A 14,113-nucleotide genomic window follows, 5' to 3' on the forward strand; every position below is an offset into this window, starting at 1 on the left:
GAGTAAAAAGTGTTAAGGACAGGGAGTTGAGTCACACACTTAAGTGGGAAGAGAAGTCCTCTTACAAATGAAAAGATGATGGACATTTGAACACACCTGAGCATGCATGCTTCTGATATGCAGGTGTGGAGGAGGGTATCCCCACAGCAGGAATAGCAAGGGCAAAGGCCACGAGGTAGGAGCATGCCCTAGAAAGGGTTATGGACAATGCTTAGCAGAGTGAACTCCCTAACGTCATTCCCTAGCCCAATGGGAACTGTCCACAGGAAGACATACCAACCTCATGCCAAGCACCTACTTGTTCATGTGTGGTCTGCAGTGAGGATCTAAAAAGGCTCCTGGGCTATCAAGCTCAATTTATGCAATATTAGACATCTACAGATAAACTTACCTGTATCTCCAAATACACAGAGGATACCATTGCTTAGCAACAAAAAAAACACACCTAAAATACAAATCAATAGAGCTTTGATTATGTTCAAACTTCAGAGAGGCTTATTTTGGCATCATTGCCTCTCTTACAAATGTTTGCTTAGAGGCAATCAGAAAATGTGGCACTTGGGGGGGAGGCATCTGTGTGTGTGTGTGTGTGTGTGTATGTGTGTGTATGTGTAGGGGTTGTTTCTTTATTAAACATTTAGAGCTTTGAAAGGGGAGATTTATCATGACATAGAATATTTAACTCCAAGTCTAACTATGTCTTGAAATAAAAGAGAAAATTTGATAAATGTAAATACATTAAAAGCAGCAACGTCATGGGCAAAAGACCATGAAGAAAGTTAAAAAGAAATCTGGAAGACTAGAAGAATATATTTAAAACAGAGAAGACTAATATCCCCCTATGCAAAGTCAGTTGGCAAAATTACTGTCACATGAGCATGAAGACCTGAGTTCAATGCCCAGACCTACGTAAAAAGCCAAGTAAAGCAGCACATGCTTATAACCCCAGTACTGCTAAGGTGGGGACCGGCAGATCCCACAGGCTCACAGCTCAGCCTGCCTAGCACAACCAGGGAGTCCAGGCCAGTGAAAACCCCTGGGCAACCAAACAAGGTGGACAGTGCCTGAGGAGGACTATGTGAGGTTGTCCTCTGCCCTACATACATGCGTGTGCACATACATGTATCTGCACATGCACCTATACGATCAGAGCATGAACACATCCATCCTCATACACACAAAAAAGAAACCTTGTGAACCAAAGGACAGAACAACTATTAGAAAAATGGAGAAAATACACAGACAATTCATTATAAAAGATAGGAAAGTGTCCCACATACATATGAAAAATGTATAAATGGAATTAGTTAGAAAAATTCAAACAGTGCTAGGATGTCAGTTCTTACCAATCAGATTGGGAAAAAAAATTAAAAGTGTAACAATTCACCGGGCAGTGGTGATGCATGCCTTTAATCCCAGCACTCGGGAGGCAGAGGCAAACGGATCTCTGTGAGTTCAAGGCCAGCCTGGTCTACAGAACGAGAACCAGGACAGGCCTCAGACACAGAGAAACCCTGTCTCAACCCCCCCCCCCCTAAAAAGTGTAACAACTTATGGTGTGGGCAAGGCCTTGAGGGGATGGTCATTCTCTTACATCAATGGTGAGAGTGCCCATGGTACAGTGCATCTGCAGGAAAATCAGACCGTCCTCAGAAACTCTAAAGGACCCATCCCTGTCACTTCCGGAAACTCACCCTGAAGCCACAGCACCAAAAGCACAGACATCTTTTATTTTTTAAACATTTTATTTACTGTGTGTGGATAGCATTACTGAAAACCATCCCAATGAATGTGCACATAAAAGTAGCTAAATAAATGATGGTATATCCATTCACTGAATTAAATAGATGGCAGCATGTCCATCCCCTGAACTACTTAGTAGCTGTAAGAGCTAAGGACTGTAGTTCTAGAAAATGGTATTTTTGGGGGGCTAAATAAGAAAAGGGAATTGCAAAAAAATAGTGTTTTTATAATATGCCAACTTTTCTGTAGCAGGTATGAAAATACATGTGCATCTGTTAATCTATGGAATCAACAACAACAACAACAACAACAAACCCAACTGAGAAGCTAAAGAAGCTATCTCCCAAGGATGAGCAGAAAAGGGCGTAAGGATGGAGAAGGGGAGTAGTAGGAATAAGCTGGGAGCTTTAGTCTTAAAATCATAGTGATGCTACATGTTTTTCAAAAAGTAAATAATAGTTAAATACAACCAGGATGTGGAAAGAAACCAAAATGGAATCCAAACAGCAACAGATGAGATTAGTATTACAAGTAAATGGTAGAGTTACAGTGTGGGAGATGTGGGATGTGGAGCTAATCCAGTAACTAGGAAACTTCATACTCTGAAAGCAACTAGACAAATAGAAGCCTGCTATTAGTTGTTTTTACTCTTTACTCTTTTGTTATCTTGGGGGGGGGGGTGGCACCACTCAGCTCCCAAATAAATACACACATGGAGTCTTATTCTTTCTTATAAATGCCCAGCCTTAGCTTGGCTTGTTTCTAGCCAGCTTTTCTTAACTTGAATTATTCCATCTACCTTTTGCCTTTGGGCTTTTACCTTTCTCTATTTCTGTATATCTTTCTTTCCTTCTTATTCCATGTCTGGCTGTGTGGCTGGGTGGCTGGCCCCTTCTTCTCACTCCTTGATTCTCTCTTTCCACAATTCTCCTCCTATTTATTCTCTCTGTCTGCTAGCCCTGCCTAGCCTTTCACTTGCCTCACTATTGGCTGTTTATCTCTTATTAGACCCATCAGATGTTTTAGACAGGCAAGGTAACACACAGTTAAACAAATGCAACATAAAAGAATGCAACACATCTTTGCAACATTAAACAAATGTTCCATAGCATAAACAAATAACGCAGATTAAATCCACAGCAGTAACCAATTCTAGTAAATCTACTTTTCATAGGAGTATGGGTTGATAACTCTACAACTTTTTAAAATATACCCAATAGGGACTAGGTGTGGTGGCTCAGGCAGTCAGATCTCTGTGAATTCAAGGCTAGCCTATTCTATATAGTGAGCTCCAGGACAGCCAAGGCTCCATAGTGAAGCATTCACACACACACACACACACACACACACACACACACACACACACACACAATCATACACACTGTGTGTGTGTGAGCAAGTGAAAATTTGTAGTGCAGTCTGTCCCAAGAGTGGAGAAAGAAGTTGTAAATAAGCTCTGAAACATCACATGGATGTGGAAGAAGTGAAAGGAAGCCATGGAGCTCCAGATACAGAGGTGTACCCATGAAGAGAATGAACAGAAATGAACAGGTGAACGCATAGATATGTGTGCTAGCATGCATTTCCTCTTCTGTCCACTACATGAGCTATATAGAGCGATGATCCTCTTAGCGGCCATTTGTATTTTCAGGGCTCACATCTTGAGGTCCAACATCATGCTCTGACACATAGAGAATTGTTTGGCTCTAGGGCTGAAGTAGGGAAATGCAGATTGGGCCAGGAACATAGTATGACCAGCAAGAGAAGAAATGTTTTAAAAAAATAAAATAAAAAGAAAGGGAGGGAGGGAGGGAGGGAGGGAGGGAGGAGAAACTTGGGCAAACATTACAGGGACACAGAATGCAACCTTTAGGTTAAAAATAATATCTTTTCTGTGTGTGTGTGTGTGTGTGTGTGTGTGTGTGTGTGTGTGTGTGTTTGGTTTTTCCAGAGTTTCTCTGTGTAGTTTTGGTGCCTGTCCTGGATCTCCCTCTGTAGCCCAGGCTGGCCTTGAACTCACAGAGATCTGCCTGGCTCTACCTCCTGGGTGCTGGGATTAAAGGTGTACGCCACCACCGCCCGGCTAAACAAAATATCTTAAGTCCATACTCAGTGATGAACAGAGGAGAGACAACGTCTCCCTAGAAAGAATTCCAATAATGAAGAAATGAAATTTTTCATTTGAATTCCTCTATATTCACTGCTGTTGGCAAGCTCAGCAGGTGCTAAAATTAGTGGGTGAAAATCTAGTCATCAACCGGATATTCCTGCCAAAAACATAACCAGGAGCGAATGGAGAGAAAAGATCAGACAAACCCAAACTGACAGACAGTCTACAAAATAATTGACCACTCCTCATCAAAAGTTTCAGGTTCCTGAATCCCAAACCGGGAAGCCACACATTTCAGGGGTGTGAAGAAAACACAACAGCTAAATGTAATGAAGGATGCTGGACTGGATCCTAGAACAGGGAAAGGAGAGAGCAGAATGGACTGGAAAAACCAGTGTGTCTGAATGAACAGCATGAGACCAAAGCTGCTGGCTGGTTCTGAGCCTCCTGCTGTTGTTAACGTTAGGACAGGCTGTCTGAAACCTCGCTATTCTTGGTGAGGTTTGTCCACCAGACAAAAATGGCTTCAACATAAAAACACATACCAGTTGAAGACTCAGAAGCCATCTGCCCTTGAAGGTTCCACTCTTATATAGTTCTCCACAGAGCAAAGACGTGTCTCCTTACCGGCGTGACCAGAGCAAGCGCCTCTCTCTGGCATTGCTGCCAGCCCCACGTCAGATATTTGCCCCTCAGAATTCAGCTTTCAAAAGCAAACATTTATTCTGGCTGGGTGTTGCCCTCTGGACATGAGGTTCCTACGGACCCTGTCACCATGCAGCCTATGCCCACTACTGCTTAAGAGAATCACAGCTCCCTCTGCCCTTACCCCAGCTTTTCCTGGATTGATCCAGACGACCTACATACACATCTCCTGGACTAGTCATAAAGAAATCCATAGATAAATACCCATTGTGACTATTATAAAAGGGATATTGGTGATGTTGAACCTTAAATTAATATCCTCTGTCTGTCAAGTGACTTTATGTCCTGTTTGATAAGAGAAATTTGAATCGATAATGTGGCCTGCTTATAGCAGTAGCAGGGACAGTGTTTTAGCTATGAGTACAGGCAGCTCTCTGGGATTTCTGTGGGAGGGTTCAGATGCACCTTGTGACAACTTGGAAATCAACATAAATTAAAGGGGGGAAAGCAGGCCATGGAGATGGCTCAGTGGGAAATGTGTTCTGTGCAAGCATGAGGACCTGAGTTCAGCCCCCCAGCACTCATGTAAAAAGCCATGTGTTATGGTTCATGCCTGTAATCCCAGCTCTGGGAGGTGGAGCTCCATGGAGGTTAGGGAAGGTTTACTAGACAGACTGTCTAGCCAATCAAATGAGCTCCAGATAAGGAAGAAACTTTGTCTCAAAATATGGGGTGGAAAGCAGCAGAAGAAGCCATCAACATTGATTTTATGTCTCCAAGCACACACTCACAATACACACAAACACACATAGGATATAAGATGTCCTCTACCCTCCATATAAACATGATGGTATGATTGTGAGCGCGCGCGCACACACACACACACACACATACACACACACACACACACACACATACACAGGATATAAGCTGTCCTCTACCCTCCACATATACATGATGATGTGGCTGTAGTGTGCACACACACAGAGGCATGTACTCACACACATGATAGATGATAGAGATGGGAAGGTGTGGAAGAATGCAAGAATGTCCACTCCCTGCCCTTATTCAGAATCTTATTAAAAGTCCTTGATAATGCAGTAAGGAAAGGGGGAAGGGAAGCAATCTTTCCAAAATATATATCCAATGAAGAGCTGGTATCCAAGACAAAGAAAGCACCCTTAAGAATTTATCCACGGGGCTGGAGAAATGGCTTCATGCTTTAGAGCACTGGCTGCTTTCCCAGAGGACCTGGGTTTGGTTCCCAGCACTCACGTGATAGCTCAACCATCCATAACTCCAGCTCTAAAGGATCTGATGCCCTATTCCGACCTCTGCACACACTGTACCCATGTGGTACACAGATACATGCCGGCTAAACCCCCATGCACATAAAATAAGATTAAAAAAAAATAATAATAAGGGGCTGGAAAGATGGCTCAGAGGTTAGGAGCACTGAATGCTCTTTCAGAGGTCCTGAGTTCAATTCCCAACCCACATGGTGGCTCACAACCATCTGTAATGAGATCTGGTGCCCTCTTCTGTATACATAATAATTAAATCTTTTAAAATAATAATAATAATAATAAAATGAACTTAACCATAAAAAAACTCTCAGTTGGGTTGGGGATTTAGTTCAGTGGTAGAGTGCTTGCCTAGCAAGCACAAGGCCCTGGGTTCGATTTTCAGCTCAAAAAAAAAAAAAAAAACTCTCAGTTATTGTTGTAGGAATGTAAAGTGATACAACCAACCATTGGACATTTCTTACAGAATTAAATACATTTACTATCTGATCCCTTAATCATACTTCCATGGTACTTGCTAAAATAAGTTTAAAACTTACACACAATGGGGCTGGAGAGGTGACTCAGAGGTTAAGAGCACTTGTTGCTCCTCCAGAGGACCCAGGTTTGATTCCTAGCACCTCCATGGTAGTTCATCGCCATTTGCAGGTCACCCATACCAAAAAAAATTAGTGTAAATTTAAGTTATTTCATCTATGCCATGAGCAAAGCCACTTGCTAGATAAATTTCTTAAAAATAAAAAATCATCTAATCTTGGAAGGGAGATGGCATGGAACAGGGATGATGATCATCATGCACGAGTGAGCATGAATTAAACCTTTGATGCTCTAAATTACTAAAATTTTGAGAATTTGAGTTGGTAAGCTGCCCATGGCTATATCAAATTTCTGAGATAAATTAGCTTATAAAGAGGAAGGATTAATGTAAAATGATTGAGTCATGATTTCAGAAGTTAAGGTCCATGATTGCTTGGTCCTGTTGCCTCTGGGTACATGGTGTAGCAACGTCGCTCCCCTTGTGGTAGCTGAGAAGCTAGCTGAAAATACTCAAAGCAGAATGATAGTATCACCTAGAAATCCAGAAAATGTAAAAAAAAAAACTGCTGTATTTTAATCTATAAATGTTCTTCGAAGCCATTTAGTCTGGCTGTGTCCCCGAACACTTGGAGGAAATGAGCTGGCTAACAGTGCCCTCATCTGAGAATGCCAATGCAGTGTATACCTTCTGCAGGTTGTTTCTTGTCAGTCAACAAATGCATTTAATTATGTTTTCTCTGTGGCTTTTGATGGCTTGCTAGCCCATTTTCAGAAAATTGCTGAATAATATTTCATTGTATGAACACAACCACAGTTTATTTTTTCACTGACTGGAGGACATTCTGGTTGACTGCAAGTTTTAGTGGTTGTAAACACTTGTTTATTTATGTGCAGGTTTATTTTTGTGCGTAAGTTTTTTTTCAAGATTTATTTATTACATATACAGTGTTCTGTCTGCATGTATTTCTGCATGCCAGAAGAGGGCACAGAATCTCATTATGGGTGGTTGTGAGCCACCATGTGGTTGCTGGGAATTGAACTCAGGACCCCTGGAAGATCTGCCAGTGCTCTTAACCTCTGAGCCATCGCTCCAGCTCCAAGAACTTGCTATTAAACATCTGCTTCGAAGTTGCATGGCATCCCTTCTGCCCTGACTCCATGAAATAAGTCAAATTGCACAGCTCCTCCTGACCTCAGCCAAGTGGAGACATGTGGTCCTCCCGGAAGGGGAAGACTCAAAGCCGAAGGCCAACTCAAATCCAACAAGGTGGAGATCTGGAATACATGCAACAACAGCGTCTGCAAATGCATGGAAAATAGTCCAACCGAAGAACAAAGACGTCTGTCAGGTTTATCTCTATTTGGCTGACTTCAGAAACTACTGCCAGGCATTTTTTTCTCCTTTAAGCTCTAGATCTGTGTAAATGGCATTTGGCTTGAACAGGCAAGATGGCACTTGCCACCAAGCAAGATAACCTGACCTTAATCCTGAGCATCCTTATGGAGAGAACCAACTCTCACAAGTTGTCCTCTGACCTCCACATACATGCTGTGGTAATTGTGTGTACGTGTGTGTGTGTGTGTGTGTGTGTGTGTGTGTGTGTGTGTGTGTGTTTGCATGTATGCACTGATGTGCTTTAAATAAATACATATAATTATTTAAAACTTTTAAAAATTAAAACCAGTTTCATTGTTGAAGATATACCCACTAGGGCTGCGTCTACTGCAAACAGATCCCACACCCAAGGCTCAGGAAACATCAAGGAGGAGGGGCAGAAAGATTGTAAGAGCCAAAGGACAAGAAGGTCTGCTATAAGACTCTGTCTCCTAGAAATACCAGAAAAGCTTCACCGTTCATCCTGTTTTGTTTTGTTTTGTTTTTTTCCCTATTGCTGTGACAAAATGCCATGAACAAGGCAACTCACAAAAAAGAAATCATCTGCGGTTCACAGTTCCAAGGGTTTAGAGTTGATGTGGCAGAGCGAAGGCGTGGCAGCAGGGACATCTGAGAGCTCACATCGCTACCCTGTGACAAACAAGGAGGCAGGGAGCAGGAACTGGGAATGTCCTGGGCTTTTGAAACCTCAAAGCCCACCTCCAGTGACACGCCTCCTCCAACAAGGCCACGCCTCCTAATCCTTCCCAAACAGTCCCATCAACTGGGGATCAAGCATTCAAATATGGGAGCCTACGGGGGCCATTCTTATCCAAACTACCTAACAATAGCACTGCCTAAAGACAACTTGAACAATGACAACATCAATAGGCTGTGGCACACCTTTAATCACAGAGCCAGGGGGATCTCTGTGAGTTCGAGGCCAGCCTGGCCTACAGAGCGAGATCCAGGACAGGCACCAAAACTACACGGAGAAACCCTTTCTCGAAAGACCAAAACAGACAAACACTGGCAACTAAAGAAAGACTGCTGGGAGAAGGAGAACTAGTCTTTTCCCAGGGATGAGCCCCTAATTAATTAGCCAATACCAAGTGGTTAGCCCTGAAACCACACACATACAAGTAACGTCAGGACTAAGCAGGTTGTATTTACATGTTTATTATGTAGATGTATGTTTATATATATATATATGTGTGTGTGTGTGTGTGTGTGTGTGTGTGTGTGCAATCAATATGTAAAATAAAAAAGAGATCATGAATTTGAGGAGGGGCGGACAGGGACGTGGGAGTGGTAGGAGGAAGAAGACAGGAGAAAGGTTAGAGAGGAGAAAGGGAAGGGCTAAAGTACTCATTATAAATTAACATATTATTAATATATATTACTAGTAATTATAATTATATTTTAATTTTAGATTTTTGAGTGAATCCTTCCCCAGATTATATTTTAATTTTTGATTTTTTTATAACTCCTTCCCCAGAAAAAAAAAACTTACATCCATAATTTCTCATGTTACTTTCCCCAAAACTTCCCAATGGTCTGTCTCAGTTTCCTGTTTTCTTTGGAATCTAGTGGCTCACATTCAAATTCTAGCTGTACACATAAAAATACATACACACCTGTGTGTGTGTGTGTGTGTGTGTGTGTGTGTGTGTGTGTGTGTGTCTAGTGAGATGGCTCAGTGGTTAAAGTACTTGCCACACAGGCAAGGAAACTGGAGTTCTAATTCCCATAACCCACATCAATGGCAGACGGGTGTGGCAGCCCACCTGCAATTCCGGTTCCTAGAACGCAAGACAGGAGGTGGGATTCCCTAGTGTAAGTGAACCAGTGGAACTAGCCTTATGGCTGAACTCTGGATTTAACTGGTAGACTATGCCTCTGTGAATAAAGTGGAAAAGCTACAGAGGAAGAGTCCCTGTATTAGCCTCGAAGTGCCACATGAATACACATGCAAATGCACACACACACACACACACACACACACACACACACATAATACACACACACACACACACACACACACACACACACACACACAGCACCGCCATCATCCAGCTTCTGAGATTCATTTCCATAAAGTTTTTCCACATTTTCTTTTTTTAATTATTAATACTTATTTTATGTATATGGTGCTCTATGTGCATGTACAACCTGTGTGCCAGAAGAGGGCATCAGATCCCATTACAGATGGCTATGAGCCACCATGTTGGTGCTGGGAATTGAACTCAGGACCTCTGGAAGAGCTGTCAATGCTCTTAACCACTGAGCCATGTCTCCTGGCCCCCAGATATTCTTATACATTGCTTAACTTTCCTCTGCATATAGTGATGTCTTGTAGTGTTTCATTTTTATTAATCTGTACAGTTTTGTGAGGTTAGTCATAGGGTTTTTGTGAAGATCAAACAGCTAATAAGCATACTGGTAACAGCAGTTCCTTATCCAGCTCACTGTTAGTGTTTGACCCTCTTGTTATTATCTACAGTCGTCCAGATTTGTTCTTGTTTGTTTATTTGTTTGTATTTCAAGGCAGGGTTTCTCTGTGGAGCCCTGGCTGTCCTAGAACTCACTCTGTAGACCAGGCTACCCTTGAACTGAGAGATCTACCTGCCTCTGCCTCCCAAGTATGGTGATTAAAGGCGTGCAGCACCACCACCTCCATGTGGCTCAGATCTGTTCATTTTTACACTTCATCTTAGAGCAGAATTTTATACACTCTTCTCTAAGAGATTGTTATCAACAGTGACTGACTTATCCTGTGGTAATGACCTTGTTCTACATTCGTAAGTTAAGTAAATAGAACCACTGGGCTCTGTTGAAGAGCCATGACCTTACAATAACAAAGCATGTGTATCACATGGAGTGTCTGTGTAAAAGTTAATAAGGAAATTAACATTTGCTCTTATAATTTCACCACACAGAATCTACTTTGCTCTTTCCCGATTTTCTGTCTGGAAGAATTTGATCCTTTCGACATCTACTTCCACCAAAAGATAAAATGGATGATGCAGGGAAGCCATAAACTCACTCTTAACTGAGCCACAGGAAGAGAAAAAAAATCTGGCCACTGATTCCCCTTTGTTTCTTGTGAGGAAATTGCTTTTAGCTCATGAACTTTCAATTTTTGTATTACTTTGTCAAGATTATGTCTCCTATCATATAGGTCACAAAGCTAGAAATGGACTCATAAAAGGGAGGAAGAGTCTTAAGGAAGATGGGAAGTAGAAAGGGTAACGGAATATGAGAAAACAGAAGCAGGTTTGGGGAAACAGAGGCAGGGAAAGGCATGGAGGAGAAAGGTATGATGAAATTCATGACATTGTATGATAATCTGAAACACTGATCTAGTGTTGTTGTAGTGATGTTCATAGGAAATTGCCAAACTCATTAAATTAGCATAGCTTATATTTTTAACCCTTTGGTCAATAAAGCTGCCATATATCCCAAGCTAATAGGGATTTGAATAGGGGAAGTCTGTATTAATAAATATGTTTGAAGATGACAACAATGTCATTATGGTTTAAGTCTAAAACATCCCCCAGAGGCTCATATGTTTTCACACTTGGTCCCCAGCTGCTGCTATCACTGAACTTTGGGTATGGGGGCCCTAGCTGGTGGAAGGGTGTCACTAGGTGAGCCCTGAAGGCTATGCCTCCAGTGCCAGCTCATGGTCTCCATGTCTGGGCTCCCCACCGCACACTCAGCTACCATCAGCTCTACTGTGACCCCTCTGCCTTCTCCACCATGGTAAAGTGTGCCCTCTAAAACCGTGAACCAAAACAACTGCTTCCTGCTTTCTTTCAATTCCTTCGCTCGAGTCAGAGTGTTGAGTGAAGTCATACACAAATGCCATCAAATTTCCTGCCAGAGCATTAATAACACAGTGATCTGTATAGACTGAAACCATACCATGTACTTCCAAACCATACCATGTACTTCCAAAATTCTTGTTAATTCAATCTGAAATCAGCTACACGCTCATTTTGCCATTTTTGTGTGCTTTGTTTATTCAGAAAATATTCACACGAGCTGGGTAAATAGCTCAGAATGCCTGCCTAGCATGTGTGAAACCCAGAATTCAAGACACATATCACACACACACACACACACACACACACACACACACACACACACACATCCTTCATAGTAATATAAAAGAAAACTTGACTTTAACTCTTACCCAAGAGAACCAGATAATGTTAGTAATCAGATAAGCTAAGAAAAAGCTCAGACCAAAACCAGTGAAGTTCTCTGCGTGTCACCACCCTCCTCCTCCCAGCACGCCTGAAGGGGAGGCCATGTTGGCCCCATGTCGCAGATGTGGAAGCTGATGTCCATGGAGTTGTGACTTTCCCAAGGTCAGAGAGCTCATGTTCTTCCCGTTACTCCACATGGTTGGAGTAATCTTTTTAAATAGAGCCTGTGTTGGATTTATTTCCATATTTCTGGTTATAATCTACTAATAACTATTCTTTGAATCTACTTGCCCAGCATAGCAATCGGCAAAAAGCTTGAGTTCCTTCTGAAGGGACTGAGATCACTCCTTGAGAACCTGCCTTCAGAGAAGGGACCTGAGAGGGAACTGTTTCTCATGGTTTTCTAAGTAACACTGTCCCCTTGTGGACTAAGGGTGAGTTGAGGCACCGTTTCAATTCCTCATGATCAACAGGCCGTGAGAATAACTTCCAGAAAGTCTTTCTGTTTGAGTTGGACCTTGTAGAGAAAATGAAGCTATCTTCATGTTACCTTATAAATTCTAAGCAAAATATTTTTATACAAGTCCAGTACCTAACGGCAGTTCATTCACTCAGCACATAGTTTCCAAGCACCAGAGATGTACTGTGCAAAAAAGTTAATATAAAGGTGAATGAGGACATTCTCCATGTTTGCAGAACACAAGACATTGTTCCTGCACTGCCTGTAAACATGCATTTTTAAAGCTGGCGACTTGAGCTCAATCCAAATTTGTCACTAACTAATCATGTCACACAGGTGTGTCATTGTGTGCAGAACTGGATACCAGCTTCAAATAGACACCTAGTACTCTGTGAAATATTTAACACTCGTGTGTGTGTGTGTGTGTGTGTGTGTGTGTGTGTGAGAGAGAGAGAGAGAGAGAGAGAGAGAGACAGAGACAGAGACAGAGACAGAGACAGAGACAGAGACAGAAACAGAGAGAGTTTCAGGGAAACTGATATTTTCTCAGATGAAAGAAAGCCCCTTGGGAATGAGGGGCTACTAAGCACAGACTTTGTAGTGGGAGAAAAGACCCATTCTTCAGGATCTATGTCGATAATGTGCTCTCCTCAAAATGCACCAAAGCTTAGGTAAAACACTGCTGGATATATAACTGCTTGCACATATAACAACCTGAAAGCCAGATGTCAATATAAAACACCGAAAGCCATCAGAATGCCCATCTACAGGGGACCAATGATACCGATCGTGCTCCATCTGTATGGTGATGTAGGAAGCCAGCCTAAGAAAGAATGAGGCAGAGCTATATGCACTGAGATGGCTCAGACTCAATCCAACATAAACAGAAAACTGGGATGCACAACTGCAAGCTGTGTGCTCTCATTTGTTTAAAAGCAAGCTAACACATACAACTGTATTCAAAGATGTGCCGACTTCTTGGGGGGAGAATATTGTCCTTATCAGCATCCTGACCCCCTTAGATGCTAGAATGTCCTCAGGACTGTGAGGCTGGACCACATTTCCCAGAAAACCTTTGCATATAATGCCCCAGATGAAAATCGGGCTCCTAGATGAGATGGCTGTGACAGTTAATCACATAGGTAGATTGGGAATCACCTCTGGGCATGTCTCTGTGTTTAAAGAGGTTTAACCAAGGATGGAAGACCCACCCTGAATGTGGTGACACCATTCCGTGGGCTGGAGTCCAGGACTACATTACAAAAAGGATGGAGAAGTTGAGAAGCAGCATGCATCTCTCTGATTCTTGACTATGGGCCAATGGGAGCGACACCATTGGCTAAAATAAATCCTTCCTTGAACTGCCTTTGCAAGGCAATATGTCATGAGAACACTAATACAGTATACTACTTCGTGATCTGGAAGGCAGGGGTGAGGAGAAGCCAGTTTTCTGCTTGTTACTGTCCTCAAGTCAGGAGATGGAAACCGAGAAGTAACTAGGCCACCCGGGACCTATTCTCTAGCTTGTAGATGACGGAAGCCACAGACTTTTGCTTTCTGGGGTTGTGCTCTTGAGCAGCAAGCGGCTCCATTCCAACCCTTTGATGTCACGAAGACCTAGTTCCCCATATTAAATCCTTATCTGCATTAGCTTCCTAGCACCCTGATAGATATTTAGGAAACAGGTACTTGCTGTGTTGTGGTTAATATGAACTGTCAACCTGA

Source organism: Onychomys torridus, chromosome 15 (assembly GCF_903995425.1).
Source record: "Onychomys torridus chromosome 15, mOncTor1.1, whole genome shotgun sequence".
NCBI lineage: Eukaryota > Metazoa > Chordata > Mammalia > Rodentia > Cricetidae > Onychomys > Onychomys torridus.